The sequence below is a fragment of the Trachemys scripta genome, chromosome 2 (genome assembly GCF_013100865.1).
Source record: "Trachemys scripta elegans isolate TJP31775 chromosome 2, CAS_Tse_1.0, whole genome shotgun sequence".
NCBI lineage: Eukaryota > Metazoa > Chordata > Testudines > Emydidae > Trachemys > Trachemys scripta.
In genome coordinates, this window is record NC_048299.1 from 154,802,626 (window position 1) to 154,820,039 (window position 17,414).

General features: G+C 43.1%; 1 long non-coding RNA gene across 1 annotated transcript; it reads left to right on the forward strand.

The window, feature by feature from the left end:
- Positions 1 to 13,530: 13,530 nt before the first annotated feature.
- Positions 13,531 to 17,070, forward strand: LOC117871606. The gene is made up of 3 exons (XR_004644298.1): positions 13,531 to 13,686; positions 14,013 to 14,103; positions 16,256 to 17,070. It is a non-coding gene; the product is annotated as an uncharacterized LOC117871606 (long non-coding RNA).
- The last annotated feature ends 344 nt before the right edge of the window (positions 17,071 to 17,414 follow it).

The window sequence follows — 17,414 nt, forward strand, 5'->3', positions numbered from 1 at the left end:
AGGGTTTCATGAGCCACGGCATTAACGGGTAAGCGGGATCTCCAAGGATCACAATGGGCATTTCAACTTCCCCTACCATGATCTTCCACTCTGGGAAAAAAGTCCCGGCCTGCATCTTCCTGAACAGCCAAGTGTTCCGAAAGATGCGTGCATCATGCACCTTTCCAGGCCAGCCTGTGTTAATGTCAATGAAATGCCCACAGTGATCCACAAGCGCCTGGAGAACCATAGAGAAATACCCCTTCCGATTAACGTACTCAGATCCTAGGTGGGGTAGTGCCAGAATAGGAATGTGCGTCCCATCTATCGCCCCTCCACAGTTAGGGAATCCCATTTGTGCAAAGCCATCCACTATTTCCTGCACGTTACCTAGAGTCACGGTTCTTCTGAGTAGGATGCGATTAATGGCCTTGCAAACTTACATCAACATGATTCCAACGGTCGACTTTCCCACTCCAAACTGGTTTGCGACCGACCGATAGCTGTCTGGAGTTGCCAGCTTCCAGATTGCAATAGCCATCTGCTTCTCCACCGCAGCTCTCAATCTTGTGTCCTTGCGCCGCAGGGTGGGGGCGAGCTCCTCACACAGTTCCATGAAAGTGGCTTTTCTCATCCGAAAGTTCTGCAGCCACTACTCGTCATCTCAGACTTACATGACGATGTGATCCCACCACTCGGTGCTTGTTTCCCGAGCCCAAAAGCAGCGTTCCACGGTGCTGAGCATGTCCGTGAATGCCACAAGCAATTTTGTGTCGTACGCGTTACACGGCTCGATAGCATCGTCAGATTCCTCACTCTTACTGTCACTTTGGATCTTAAGGAATAGTTCGACAGCCAAACGTGACGTGCTGGCAAGATAAGTCAGCATACACCTCAGCAGTTCGGGTTCCATTTCCTGCAGACAGATCGCGCTGCACAGAAACCGTTGAAAGATGGCGCCAAAGGTGAACGGAAACAAAGGGATTTCTGGGATGCAAAGCGATGGGCGTTGGGACAGGACCCAGAATGCTCCGCACCTACGCCCCCTTCCCACAACCCACGGCGCCAGAATGGGAAGAGGTGCTCTGTGGGATAGCTGTCCGTAATGCACCGCTCCCAATAGCGCTGCAATTGCCGCAAATGTAGCCACGACAGTGCGCTGGGCAGCTGTCAGCGTGGACAGACTGCAGCGCTCTACCTACTCAGCTGTACGAAGACAGGTTTAACTCACAGCGCTGTACATCTGCAAGTGTAGCCAAGGCCTCACTATTTCCTTGTGCTCCCGCGTCTATCTCCATCTGTCTCTTGATTGTAATCTCTTTGGGGTAGGGACTGTCTTTTTGTTCTGTGTGTACACACCTAGCACAATGGGGTGCTGGTTAATAACTGGAGCTGCTAGACACTACCACAATAGCTATAATAAATAGCAATAATTAATAATAATTCCCTTGTGCTCAGAGAGCTGGGGGTGTCAGATGGTTCTGGGAGTGCCCAGGCTCCTGACTCTCAAAAGGCATTTCACAGGAATCCCTTTTCAAATGTTGCTGTTGCTCTGTGATTGGGTTTTTAAAACTGCGTAAGTGCTGGAAGAACTTGAGAGGGACAGTAATAAACCAGAGTAAATAACAAATACCTGTAAATACCCACACACCTGAATAGGACAGAACGCTTTACTACAGGAAAGTATAAATCAATCCATTTGATAACCTCCACCTCCAAAGCAAACAGAGGCATCTCCCAAGTGCTTTGGTTATTCCTTGGCTGGAATGTCGGTCACCTGCCAAACAAGCTTTTGTTCACAGACTGCACCTTACCTCTACTGGGACGTTTATATAGGTTCTAATCAGCATGAAAATACATCTTTGGAACTTTAAAAGCTCTTATCGCTTGCAATACTTTACCCAGCAACCGGTATCATGATTTGAGACCACTATTCTCATCGTTCTAGGGTAGGTTGTTTTATCTGCTTTGCCAGACAACATAGAACAAAGTTTGGAGTGTATCACAACGCAGTGTCTGGAGTGGGACATATACACAGTATTACTCATATCCATAATCCAAACAGAGCCTGTAGAGGCCTTTGCAGAGGGCTGGCAGCTTATCTGCTTGGAGGGTGTTGCTTGATGGTGTGGCAGAGCGGAGTGGTAGCCCGTAGGAAAGTGACAGGCATGGCTGAAGTGGGACAGGTGGTCTGAAGGGGAATGCTGGTGGCTGGGGAAATATCAAGATTTCATTTCTCCATATCAGAAGCGGAATGATGCAGGTCTGGGCCATATTCTGTGTCACTTCCACCAGCGTGACTCCAGAAGATCTGCTGTACTGTGCACGCTCATTTGCACCAGTGCAAATGGGGTGTTAAACACCAACGTTCTGATCTGGTAGCATTTCACACCCATTTGCTCTGGCATCACGGATTCGGACTCTATTAAGCTCAGTGGGCTTACTCTGAATTTGCACCAGTGGAAGGGAGAGCTGAGTTTGGGCAGTTGCTGTTTCCTGGCCAGACTGAGGAACGCCGGAATCCTTTTCTTCATTCCTTTCCTGAATCACATACCGATGTCTTGTCTAGATTACAAATTACACCAGTTTCACTAATGGCATGTTTTGTTATTGATTTTAGCTAAATCTGTAGGTACACTTAAATCTGGAGTATTTTAGGTTTAAACTAATTTCAGCACGGCCCACACAGACAGCTTCGCTAGTTTAACCAAGGGCTTCTCTACACATGGAATTATTCCAGAATAGTTTTGTGAAAGTGGATTAAACTAAACCAGATCAAAGCACTCTTAATCCAGAATGAGAGATTCCACACATAGGCCTTGGCTACACTCGGGAATTCACAGCACTGCTGTGGCAGCGCTGTGAAGCGCGAGTGTAGTTGCGCCACCAGCGCTGCGAGAGCTCTCTCGCAGCGCTGTATGTACTCCACCTCTCCGAGGGGAATAGCTTGCAGCGCTGTGAGCGAGCGTGCAGCGCTGCAGGCTCTGATTACACTGGCACTTTACAGCGCTGTACTCGCTGCGCTCGGGGAGCGGGGGCGTTTTCACACCCCTGAGCGCAGCAAGTTGCAGCACTCTACAGCGCCAGTGTAGCCAAGGCCATAGAGTTACTCTGGAATAGCTATTGCACCTTAAATTCACACTCCACCTTAATCCGAATTAACTTTCTAGTGTAGACAAGCACATAATCAATAAAAAACCACCATTAGTGAAAACAGTGCAATTTATAACCTAGACAGAGCCCTATTCCCTCATCTCTCCCCAACACTCATAAAACAAGACAAAGCTCACCCTGCCCTCTGCACTGCAGAGCTCTTGATACCATTCACTTTGGGTTGCTTTAGGGCAAATGTAACATTGTCCTTGTTAAGAAAGTCAATTCTCATTAAATAGGACATCTTATCAATTTTAAGCTGCCAGCTCCTGATCACTGCATGGCTCTCACTTTCTTTTTAGCATTGTTCCTGGGACGAAGGCAAGCAGGATAGGGCCCTGTGTTGTTCATAATACTCAGCACTTTATCATGCTTTAAACATTCAGATCTCTCGACAAGCATTATATCATTAATCCTCCAAGCAGCCCTGTGGGGTAGGTAAGAAATAATTATTATCCCCATTTTACAAATGGGGAAATCAAGGCAGAGAGGTTAGCATGTGTCTTGCCAAAGGGGACACAGCATGTCAGGGCAACACTGGGCGTAGACCTGAGGAATTCCTGGCTCATTGTGGAAGCCTGTGTTGCTGGTTGGGAAATGGGCGGAGGGGAAGAAGGAAATTACAAAAATGTTCCCCTCCAAAAACTAAAATCTGCAGAAATGTTCACAAAATGTCATTGCCGTTTTTCACTGAAATGTAAGTTTCCAAACCCCTCTGCTCACATTAAGTTGTGCTGAATATAAACAGTAAGGCTTGATCCTCAGCTGCCAGAGCTCCATTGCCTTCAGCAGAGCTAGGCCAGTGAGTCAAGTACCCGATCCTACACAACTGACACTCCCACTGAGGACCAGACGGGCATGAAAAAGAAACACCTAGGATGCGACTCTTAGGCATCGATTATAAAGACCTTGAAAAGAGTAGCTGCTTGCTATACTGATTCTTTCTCCTCCTTCCCCCCCGCAGTTATTTTGCCTGCTCTCCCAGCTGCCTGGCAATGCAGCATGCTCTTCTCCCTGTGCCCTGACGGTGGTGGAAAATAATTGGGTGCAGCAGCACATGTTGTATGGCTGCTTTAATCCTGATCCAGGTGGCTGCAATCCAGTGCATGATTTACATTGCCCTGACCCTGAGCTGTCAAGAGGGAACAGCCAGATTAATGGGGTGGGCGGGTTAGTGTAATAATCGTTTGTTTGATGTGACAAGCCTGATAGGCGTTGATTTACTTACAGACTGATAGGCTTTTAATTGAGCACCTCCATCCCAGTCACATCAAAGGCAGAGAAGTTGACAAGAGGCCCCTTTTACTGAAAGCTCTCAATGACTGACAGATCCTGTATGCTAATTATTCGGGGGTTCTCAGGATTGGCCATATTGAGAAAAAGCCCCTTTTCTTGCAGAGGGTGTGTCTCTCCCTGCATTATCCAGTGCCCTCTAGCAAAGTAACACATTCTCTGTGTAACTCAGCAATAGCCTTTTGTCAGCTTCCAAGAGGGCTTTTTAAAGCCCCAGTGTCTCTTTCCTGCTGCTAAGAGAGCAAGACGGATGTGTGGACAGGGAGTGGCATGACATGTTCAGAAGCAGTGCTGTGCTGTAAACCCAGGGATGGTGAGTTTATTTTGACACAAGCAGGAGTGGCAGCTGCCACTTGGTTGCAACTAAAATAATACACATGAGAGTTCGGATAGGGGGACAAGAGGCCAATCGGAAGTTTTACCCATGAACTATGTACAAGATCTGAGTATTGGTTGTCACTTTTGGTTTAAAAGTAAAGGGCCGAAGCACCCGCCACTTCCACTAGCGACCAGGGAGCTTACACCACCCAACAGTCAGGCCCTTGTGTCTTGTTATTTGCTGTCTCCAACAGCTCTTTGATTTTGTTTTTAAAAGAGGATTCAGTTTTGTACTATTTGGTGGTCACTTAATTCTTCCTTTGATATGATGGGGCAATGTTTTCCTTCAGTACAGGTAGGTCTTATCTGCACTGGAAGATGCCAGCAGCAAACCCCCCTGGTTGAGATGCATCTGAAAGACCTTTTTTCCCAGTATAGTTTATACCAGTTGCCCAAATAGAGTAAGCTACACCAACAAATGGATTCATGCTGTGTCGTTATTGAGCCTACACTGGGGCTTTTGAGGGCAGGGCTGATGGTCAGGGATGGGAATAAATCACACCTCTGACTGACAGCGATGGTGCTTTGCCTGGGTAGGGATTGCCGGTTTGGGTTTATGATGAGCCCAGTTTTGCTATCCTTATGCAGCCAGAGTAGTCCCATTGAAGACTCTTCTCAAGCTGAGTAACAGTGGCACAGTATGTAAATATGTGTTTTCCTTATGCCCGTCAGACAATTTCACTGTGGCTCTGGAGATATTTAATCCAAGAGCACACCAGAGCCCTGCAGCCAAATCAGAGGCCTGGCTCTGTTCTGAAAGAAGTTTGTATCCTTTAGCATGAGGGGCCATATTAATGTTTAGAACCAGAGTTCATGCAGTAGGACACAGTAGGTACCTGAAAAGTGTATACTAGCCAGTATTGCCAATCCCAAACATTCAAAAATCATGAGATTGGCTTAAAAAACTCATGAAAGTGTACTTTTTATTAGTCTTCCTGTCTTTGAGCCTTTAGAGGGTCACATTTTCGAGCTTTTCTTCACAACCATGAGGGCTAGATACTTACTCTTTTTAAACAACAATGCAAGCCGAGATTCCCATGTAGTACAGACTCTCCCCTGGTTATGCAAGACCCAATTTACGCAAATTCACACTTACGGAAAAAGCCAGAAATAGGATTTTCGAGTTGCGGAAATTTTTGTGCAATGTACAAGTATACGTTTCCGACTTACGCAAGGAAAGCCTTGCATAACTCGAATTTTGCATATCATGATTCCATGAGCTGGAGTTTTAAAAAAATGCCAAATATCATGAGACTCACGAGAGTTGGCAACATTTGTGAGATCACTCTGAATACTTCAACTCAGCCCACGGAGGGACTTTAAAAATGTCCCATAGAAATATTGTGTAAAATGCAATTAGCCAAGAACTTCTAGAGCTCAGTAATCTGACTCTTCCCTCCACACATACCCCGCCCACCAAATTGAGCCAGATGCCTGAGTCTTTCTCGTCCTTCACTGATGTATTAAATATTTGACACAAACCCAGTCGCCCACTAAACATGGCTAAGCTTGTGGTTCCATCTGTATTAGATCATGAACAAAAGATGGTTTAAAGGATGTGAGAAGGGGGGGAGGGGAGAGCAGGAGCCAATATGCAGTTGTTTTATAGCTGATTTGTTATGTATCAGTTACTTTAATCTTTTTTATCTGGTGTATAGTATTTGTTGGGATTTGGTTACTCTGCTGAAAAATAAATATTGTGAATTAGCTAGAGATAGGTAAAGACAAAGAAAGTAATACTGTATCTGTAAGTGAGAAAAGTGTAGGAGTATAGTGCATGTATACTTTGTGTGTTCATGTGTAATGTGTCTATGTGTACATTTTCATAAAATACTGAATGTGGTCTAAAAAACCCAGATACTTTATGTGACACTGAAGGGAGATTATACTCTTATTGGGAAATTTAAGAAACTTGATATAAATCACTGCTCTTTTATCTAACCTACGGTACAGTATATGCCTGAGTCTTTGGGGTAGGATTAGCTATGTATATTTATGCTTTAAAGTCTGATGTGTTTTTCAGTATCTAAATATAAATTATTTTTACTGTATCAATGATTAAATATTTTTCTTTGAGATCACAGAGTCCAAAAAAACAAATGTTTCTGAAAAGGCATTCAAAAAAACAACTGAGAGCCTCTTTTGTCATTGGCAACCAATAAAAATGCCTATTGTTATGAAGGGCTCATAAATAATCTGATTTTGGCATGCTTTCCTACCATACAGAAAATGAATAAATTAAACTTGATTTACAGCCTTTTTCATTTTTATTAGCACTGCTCCAAACATTTTATGTAACGAACATGCCAGATGAGCTATGCCAAATGGTTTAAGGCTCTGGTATTGATATTGTATAAATTAATTTGCATAGTTCAATTAACTAGTCCTGGCAAGGAAAAAAAAAAAGAAAACCAGAGGTAACTGCCTCTTTGCATTTGAAGACTAGAGGAACTCACTGAATCAGAGAGCCCCAAAAGCATTTCATTCAGCTTCAGTCAACTGTTTTCATTTCTTTTCACTGTACTTTGTTAAAGTATCGTTACAAACTTTGGACCAGATCCAGCACCCGTTGCAGACAACAGAATCTTTTCCATTCACTTCAGTGGGCTTTGCACTAGGCCTTTTGGACTAATTACCAAGAGGTGCTGAGGACCTGAAGTCAACTCCCACTGACTTCAATAGGACTACACGTCCCTCGCTGGATCAGGGCCGGTGTGCCTTGCAAGCTTGAGCCCTGCTTGCATTTCAGTGAGTGATCTAAAATGTCAACATTTTCCTAAATAGGCATCCAAGATGTCACAAGATTTACTACTCAGGCTTTCCAGCTGACGAATTCCACCTCTGATCAGAGAGCAGTTCTAGAGCAGATGTGGTTTGAGGAGGAATATTCTACCATCCTCTGACTTACACCCCCCCATCAGACACTGAACTCCACACAGACAAGGACCCCAGGCACTCATGTGGAGCTGAGTGCATGATCGGGGCCATAATTAGTTTAAACTGTGAGATACAACTCAGCAGGCTGCCTCGTGGCTGTAGCCTGAGAGTTTTGCCCTAATTGGGAGAACAGGATCACTCCTTGTTTTTCAAGAGCAACAGTAAAACTGTAACTAAACTGAAACAATTTTTTACTCATTCCAATGGTATGAACAGTAAAAGAATAACCACACACCTTCCAAAGCATGCCATCCGCTCAGTGCTGTAGTTTGTGCATGACACTGAGACTTGGATGTTAAAATTATTGCGGTTTCATGCCTGGGATTATCAGAGATTGTCCACATTATGAAAACGGAGGATTTCTAACCAAGCGGTTACATTTTTAGTTGGTATAGGCCAGGGTCCTCAAACTACTACTATCTGCTGGCCCTCAGAATGAAGGATTTGAAAATCAAACAGAAAACATTCTCGTTACGTAATGCATAATTGGCCTGTGGAACTCACGGCCACTAAATGTCATTGAGATTGAGAGCTCATTGGGATTCCAAAAAAGATCGGACATACACAGATAACAAACGTATCCACAATTAGGTTAGATGTGTGGGTGAATGGGGGGAATATATAAGGGATATAAAACCTCATGCTTCAAGCATAACCGGTCCCTAACTGCTGGGGGTTAGGAAGAAAGTTATTTTTGAGGCAAGTTATTCCATAATTGTCCATTACAGGGGTTCTTAGCACCATCCTCTGAAGCGGCTGGTGCTGGCCACTGTGAGAGACAGGATACTGGGCTAGATGGGACTGGTGGGATCCAATGTTCCTAAGCACAATGGGTTGGGAGGGGAACTGATCCATGTGAGGAGAGCTCTTTCATTAGACAAGGAATGTGGAGAACCACCAGCATAGGCCATTTGGAAATGAATTGGAGCCAAAAAGTGAGACATTCAATTAAACTTCTAAGGGCTCAATGCTGCACAATTAGTGCTCGGTGAAATTTTTCATCGGAAACTTTTTTTTGCCAAAAATTGCTGATTAGCGTTGATCAAAACAGTTCATGCATTTGTTCCCATTTCAGCAAATTGTGTTGGTTGGGGGGAAGAAAGGGGTGTAATCAGAAACGTCAAAATGGGTCATTTCCACATTTTTGAAAAAAACCCAAACCTTTTTGATTATTTGGGTTAGATTCCCAAGTGGACTTAGGTGCCATTCATAAAACTGCAATGGTGATGCCTCCTTTGTGCCCAACAGCACATTTTGATTTCAGGCTGACTCCAGACAATTTTATTTTGGTGACGTTTTTTATTTTTTGTAACTGCCAGCAAAACAAAAATCAGTATTAGCTCAGCTCTGTGTGTGTGTGTGTGTGTGTGTGTGTGTGTGTGTGTGTGTGTGTGTAGCTGGGGGCTTGTACTGCATGGTTCCATTAACTCTGGAAACCAAATGAGTTGAAACCGTTTTGTGGATGTATCAGGTATATGGAAAGCTGTAAATACTCAGGCAGCAGCAGGCTTTCTAGCTGAGAGGCTAAGATGGCCCTTTGAGCTTCTCCTCCTTTGTCATTCCTTGTGGAGCACGAGCCCAGGGGCACTTCCTCTTACCCCCACCTACTCCACGCCGCCTGTCTGACAATTTCAACTGAGCCCGGTCTACAGTCCATGGTTAAGTTGACGCAAGGCAGCTGACATCCCCCTAGCTGTGGAGTGTCTACACTTACATTTTGCTCCCGCCAACATAATAAACCATGATTTGAGGGCTTCAATGGCTCAGATATAGGTTAGGGGTTGGTTACAGGAGTGGGTGGGTGAGATTCTGTGGCCTGCGTTGTGCAGATCAGACTAGATGATTATAATGATCCCTTCTGACCTTAAAGTCTATGATTCTATGAATAATACCACCTCCCCGAGCGGTGTAGAGTCATGGTCGATGTAGTTAGGTCGACGCAGTGTCAGTGTGGACGCTGCGTTATTTACGTCAGCTGTTACTGGCCTCCAGGACTGCCCTACCCGGACCTCTGCAGCACCAGTACAAGCGCTCCTGGTGAGGACGCGCACTGCGGGAGCGGAGTGTCCAGAGGCACAAACCATGGAATACCTGCGGTGACTGTTTGCTGATGTAATGTAGGTCGACGTAATTTTATAGCATAGACCTGGCCCAAGGATGGCAATTGCTGTTGTCTTCTAACGTGTTCAATACTCAGGGCTTATCTACATTTACAATGGTACACCTGGAGTGCTGCAGCTGGGCCACTGGAGTGCTTCTGTGTAGACACTACCTACGCCACTGGGAGGGGTTTTCCCGTTGGTGTAGGTCATCCACCTCCCCCAGAGGCGGTAGCAAGGTCAATGGAAGAATTCTTCTGTCCACCTAGCGCTGTCTACATGGGGATTTAGGTTGGCTTAACTATGCCACTCAGGGTGTGGATTTTTTACACTCACGAGCGATGTAGCTGGGTTGATCTAGTTTTCTAGTGCAGATCAGCTTAGCGGTAGACGGGAAGGGGCCCAGTGTCCCTGCCTGTTCACACAGCCTGTTAACCTTTCAGCTCTTTAGCTCACTTGATTGAGCTTTGAAATCTGAACTCTGAGATCCTCAGTGGAAATCCCTCATGTTCCTTCCCTCCCCCCATCCTCTCCACCCCTGCCAACTTGTTTCCGTTCTAAAAAGCCCAGCAGCCTACCATTATCACCCTCTTGAAATCCCTGGCCTTCCCGTGAATTAAAGAGATTTACAAATTACCACTGATCAGGCGAGGGGTATTTTTGTTTTGTTTTTTCACACTTCCTTGGTGCACGTTCTGAAAGGTTTCTCCGAACATTGCTAGAAATGTATTCGAGCTAAAGTCCTGCACGGGCCCATACAGCCGGATCCGGCTCCCACGGATGTCCATAGGAGACTTTCCATTGACTTCATTGGAGTTGTATAAGGCCTATATGAAATATACAGAGTTTGGGGTTTGTTGTGAAGTCCAAGAAAAGTGGTCACATGGAGGCTATGTTGTCACTGCCCAGAAAAGGTGAGATCAGCACGATACCCCTTACCTGGGTTTGACCTCCCCTCACCACATTGCAGTAAAAATTACCTGTGCCTTTTCTTCACTCAAATTTTACAGTGAGAAAGTGAATGTGTTCTTAAACTGCTGAACACACAAGGCAGTGTAGCGTTTACAACATGTGAAGGTGGTTGGGTTGAGTGGGGAGAGAGACAATTTGCCCTGTCTCTACTAGAGTTTATAATGCATTGGCTACCACCTGCTAACACCACACCTTTAAATCCTACTCAATTCAAGCCCTGTGAGACTAAGATGTAAAACTGTAAACTCTTTTGGGCAGGGACTGCCTTTTCAATAAATAATAATGCCAAGCTCTTAGAGAGCACTTTCATCAGGCCAGCTCAACACACTTTACAAAGGATGTCAGCGTCATTATACCTATTTTATAGAGGGGGAAACTGAGTCACAGGGTGGTGACGTGACTAACATATGGACAGCACCTAAATACATATAAGTAATAATACAATTGGATCATCTGGGGGAAACAAATCTGAATTACGGTCATCCAACACAACACAAACCATTTTTCAATGAAGAACATCATTTTGCTCATAAAAAACCCTTTAAAATAAGTGAGAAAAAGTAGTATTAACTAATATCACTGTGACCCCATGTCAGCCATTCAGAGTGTATTTTGATCTGCTGGCCATCCCTGCAGAACAAAGGAGTGGTGTCCCCCAGCACTTTGATAAGTGTGTGAAGTTCTCCTCCCCTTGTGCAATTTATCCTGTAGAACTTCACACCAGGAAACAACTTCATTATATCAACAACAGGAAGACCCCACTGATTTGTCACAAAGTAAAACAGCTGTTAGTCACACATCAAGGGAATGGAGAGGGTGGGGGAATGGGCACTTACCTTTTTTTTTTTTTTTAATGTTCACACAGTTCTTTAATGTTAATCACTCTGAGGGAAGCAAGCTACCAGGCTATTCAAAAAGTAACCATGATTCAAGTGTGTATCAGTTAATATCTAAGTGTCTTGCTGTTTTTCCTGCTACATGATTGCTTTAGAAATAAAGATCAATTCCAACTTTAAAAAAGAAAACCCTATTTTTATCATTGCCAGAAGTCTATACGGTTTTAAAAAAAGAAAAAAAAAAGAAAGCACTTGCTTGTCGTTTTACATCTTGCAATTTTGTCAGTTGTTTTAAAACATGTCTCCTGTAATAAATAAGATCATTTCTAGGCACTTGTTCTGCAGTTACAAAGGAGGCCTTTAGATTGTGTAATGCTAGCAGTAAGGTGGGACTTTGAAAACTGTGGGGAGAAATTGCTGACTGGTACAAATTTTCTTCCACGGAGTCAGCTGAAAGGGACTGTTACAGTTTGAGTACAGGCTCCCATCATCTCATTTACAGGGGGGCTAATAGATTTACCTATAAAATAGCAGGTGCATAACAAACCTTTTCTTCACTCTGTTATGTCAGAAAGCCGCAATGGATCACTTCTTGCCTCCACTGTCCCTGCCCCCACATATACACACACTGCCGCCTTCTCCTCCTCCTAGTCTAGATCTTATCCTGCAACACTCATTCAAGTGAAGATACTGGTATTCCCTCCTTTGCTTGCTTTCTTCTCCATTGGGCCTGATGCAGATCTTACTTACACTAGCATCAGTCCATGGACCACGGGGCCACTACTCCTGATTTACTCCAGTGCAAGCCAGCATTTCTAGCAGGGAGAATGGAGGTTCACCCATTTTCTTGGCAATGTCCCCGAGCCTCTCCTTTCATCCAGGCGTGCTGCCAGTGCAACTAGGGCATGGGCTGCCGCGTCTCCGATCTTCTCCACGATCGGACTATTTCATCTTCAAAACAAAAAGGTGGAATATGGGGGTGCAGCATTTCCCACTTTCTCTTCTGGGCCTTCTCTATAAGTAGCCTCTGTTCCCATGAGGGAGTGAAAATAGATGACACACACAAAGCCCCAGTATGGCTGCCTTAGCCCTAAAGCTACAAGTTCCATTTCCCCATATTTCTAGTACTTTAGCCCCTGATTAGGATGACATTTAGGGCATGAGCCAAAGCCCATCGAAGTCAGCATGTGAGAGTTCTCCTACTGAAGTCCATCCTGAGTCAGGAAAGCCTCTTAGGCATGTGCTTAAATTGAAATGTGCTAAGTTCCATTGAACAATGTACTCAGAGCTAAGCAGGTGTTTCCCCGGATACAGAACGCTTTCCTGAATCAGGGCCTTTGTGACAACTACAATGTATCTTCCTGGGTGTGCGCTATACTCTTTACCCTCTCCTTTCTTTGCAGTCCCCTGGGCAAATACAGTTCTCCTCTTTTGGCCGTTCTTCTAACCACTAGGGGACTGGCTCCATGAGAGGGTCTCCTGATATAAATGTAGGGTGTGAATGTAAACTGAGCAATATAACTCCCCTGTGGACTCTTATTCAGCAATGAGAGTGGATTTTTCCAGTTTAGCTTAAGCAGCTTCCAAAGCGACACATTAAATTGGAAAAAAACACTCATACCGGAATAAGAGTATCTCCATGGGGAGTTACACCAGTATAACTATAGATGTTTAAATACACGCTACCCTTTATACCACTATAACTTCCTATGTGGACAAGCCCTAACATTCAAATACCTCTTTCCCTGGTTCCAAATCTGGGATTTGTTATTTAGCTAACTTGTTAACTTTACACAACTCCACCCATGGGTTTCAGAGAAAAATGCTTACATCATTAGCTAGCACAAATCCAAACTGCAGTAGATGCAAGTCTTGAAGCTCAGGGCAACATTCTGCAAATCAGCAACACAGGAATATGCTGTAAAAGTCAGGGGTTCCTTGTTGAACGACAGGGCAGACATACAGAACGAAAACGTCCAGTTTGAAAACTCTGCAATCTGTTGACTGAAGCTATGCAACCTTATTGGCTACAAAAGCAGGTAGGTAAGTGAATATTGTTAAGACAGTAAGAAACTGTCAGTTCAGTTATTTATTACTGCTACAGAGAAGGGGCCAGTGACCACCTCAAACAGTAATTTCTGGAAGTCAGGATTACTGTCCTATCCATCATAAATGACGTGCTTCCTGTGTTAGTAACTCTGCAGACAGGTCTGGTATTCAAGGAGTTTTTCCAGTAGTCTCTGTACATCACTCACTTCCCAGTCTGCATTTTTTGATTTTTGCTCCCCTCCCCCCGATGTATTATGTTTTTCTTTCCTTTAGAAAGCATGTTGGGGTTTTTTGTGTGTGTGGTTTTTTTTTGTAGTGTCTTAAACTGCTGGGACGAGGCCGGAAACAAGTACAAGGAATGATGGACGCTCTAATCTATGTGTTTAACAAGGAAGCCTTGCCAAAGGGTAATTACAAGTTGCTGAAAGATCTTAAACACAAGAGGAAAACAAAATTCCCTGTTTGACATACATACTTTGCAGTTTGTAAATATATAAATAGCTGCACACAGGGAGATATTATTACATGTTGTTGCTATTAGAATGTGTGTGTTGTTGTGGATTTGCAAAGAAGAGATCAAACAATACAGAGGGGAATACTTTGGCTAATATACATTAAAGCCCTGGTCCTGCAAATACTTATGCACATTCTTAACTTTATGGACATGAGTGGTTCCGCTAAAGGACATAAATGGAACCACTCAAGTCCATAAAGTTAAGCACTATAGATTAAGTGTTCTCAGAACTGAGGCCTGAGCTAAAACAATTCATCATAGAACAATATCTGTTGGAGCAGATTTCCTGGGTGAGAAACTTTATTTAAACTATTACAAACACCTAAATCTTTACGGCCTACATTTTCTAGAGGTTTTAGGTGACTCCATTTTTGGGTGGCCAGATGCAGGCCCCTTTAAAGGCAGTTTGGGCAACCAAAATCATGGCACCCAAAAATCATTATCAAAATCCCTTTTGAAAATCTTGCCCTAAGTTCCCAAGAAAGCCTTTTTTGTTTGTTTGTTTTTTTCACTGTTATTCAAAACATTGGTTTCAGAGTAGCAGCGGTGTTAGTCTGTATCTGCAAAAAGAACAGGAGTACTTGTGGCACCTTAGAGACTAACAAATTTATTAAATTTGTTAGTCTCTAAGGTGCCACAAGTACTCCTGTTCTTTATTCAAAACATTTTTTCTCTTAATTTAATGCTGTGTGATTCTTTTTTTCCTTTTTCTTAGCAAGTGTTCTTGTTTCCACTTTAAAAATATAAAATATATATTTCTTGAAAGGCATTTTTTTGTGGCACAAGGTGACTTTTTAGAGAGCTGAAATGAATATGAAATAAGATCTTATTTCCCATCTCACCCCCCACCCCCCGTTAATGTTCTGTTTAGGGAAAATAGCACCCAGACAGATTTAAAAACCAGGAGTATAATCAGAGATAATAAGTCCCTATAATATTAGAATGTTAAACAGGACTCATCATTATCTGTGATGATCTTTTGATGACGTTTTTATTCCCGCAGATACAAGTTTGATCTGGCAATTTTGTTTCCAATGTACTGATAACTGCCACACGCTGTTCCTGCTAATGCTCCCCTTGCTCTGCACTTGTTCGCTGGCTTAGAACATTTAGAAAGAAAAATAGCCCCTGCTTGAGCCTGAAAACTGTCAGTACAATTCAAGCGTCAGAATGCCGCACCTTAATTACCATTAGAGACTCAAATGCAATCTATATAATAAACCCTCACTTTGGGAAGGGGAGAATTTATTTTCTCTACTAACTTGACTGGTTGGGATTTAAAAAAAAAAAATAAGGGAAAACCTTGTGTATTTCATTCTGTGGGGCTGATTCACCACTTCATTTACTCTAATTTTACAATGGCATAACTCCATTGACTTCAGCAGGCTGCATCAGCATCCAAGCAGAGTTGAAACAGGGGCAAACTAATCCCTATAATATTTCTGGGTTCCAACATATACAGTCCTCAAGATACCATCTGCTCCCTAACTTTATTTGTTTGTTTGTTTGGAGAGACGTTCTTGCAAGTGCCCATTGTAATGGCTGCTGAATTCCAGCCACATAACAAACTAAAATAAAATAAGGTGGGACGTGGGTGTAAACGTGGTGTTGTTGTTGGCATACAACTTGAATTACTTGGCGGAAAGGTTTTTTATTTCCTTCTTACTTGAATGGCTCCTTTGAAAGGCAGACCTCTCTTTTTGCATTTTTTGTTGTTCGGATTGAATCAATCTTGCGGTCAGCTTCGGAAAAAAAGTCTCACAATGAGGCGGAATTGACAGGTCTGACAAACAGAGTGATTGATTGTGGTTGGGAAAGTGGTCCTTGAAGTGAGGCATGTAACAGAGAGATGCCTTCACTCCACTGGGGGAAATCCAGCAAAGCTTTTTTTCCCAGAACACTGAGCACACAGACTTTATAATGGGTGGCCGTATGAACTTAATAATAGCAACATTGTTGTAACATAAAGCATCTGCCAGGACCTAATATGATTAATTATACGTCTCTCTCTTGCACTCTCTCTCTCTTTTTTTTTTTCCCTCCAGGTAGCTGGAATTCGAAAAACGCTCTGCAAATGTAAAATTGTAACTGTACTGCAGAACTCTAGTTCCCAACAGTGAATTCCCCTGGCCAATAAAGTGTATACACAGTTAAGAAACACACTGCTGAAAGGTTGTTCATTTCCATTCTCCACAACTATGCAGCAAACAATTGCCATGCAATGTACTATTGGCAAATTATATGCCTTCAGCTAGAAGTACATGAAAGAAAACATGAAAATGTCAAACATTCAGAGTTATAAATATGGTAGTGATATACTATGCCAACCAGAGAGGCAGGGTTACTGGTTTTTCAATAGGTAATTTGTTCCAGATAAACTTTGTTTTTAATACTGCAGCAATGACATCACCCAAAATGTACTAAGTGAGTGGTTTTCAACCTGTGGTCCACAGACCACTGAGGGGCTGCAGACTGTCTAAGGTTTCCACAGGGGCCCACACCTTCATTTGAAATTTTTTAGGAGTCCACATATTGAAAAAGGTTGAAAACCACTGTACTGAGTAGTTGTTCCTTGGCTTTTCAGCACATGACCTGTCTGTGCAGAGAACACACAGCCTTTAGTGGGTTTGGTGATTGTTTCATTGCCTAAACAAATAATGGCTGCCAAAAATAATTAGATAGATAATTGGAATGTGACTTCCAGTTAATTCTAAAGAAATCACATTTTTGTTCTATTGGCCAAGGCAGGCCTCTCAACACAGACCTCACTCAAATCCTACAAACTCTCATACAGGTGTGTAGCTTAAATGCCAATCCTAAAAAACCTTACATATGTGCATAACTTTATGTAGGTGAGAAGTCTGGACTATTTAAAAGTAAGCACCTGCATAAATCTTTGCAGGATTGAGAAAGGCCCCAGTCCTGCAGACTAACGTGCTTAATTTTACTGCTCCCACTAGTTCTCTTGATTTCAACTGGAGTACTCAAAGTAATACAAATTTACTAAAAACTTTAAGGGTTGGGAGGATGAGAGACTTACTTTGCCCTGGTTCACTGGGCTATGCATTCAGAGCACACACCCTGATGATTTCACATTTAATGATTACATAAATGTAATTAATTAGTGAATGTTTGTCAACACTCTGAAAACAAAATGCTATATAACCACCAAGTATTATTATTATGAAGTATACTTTAAATGCA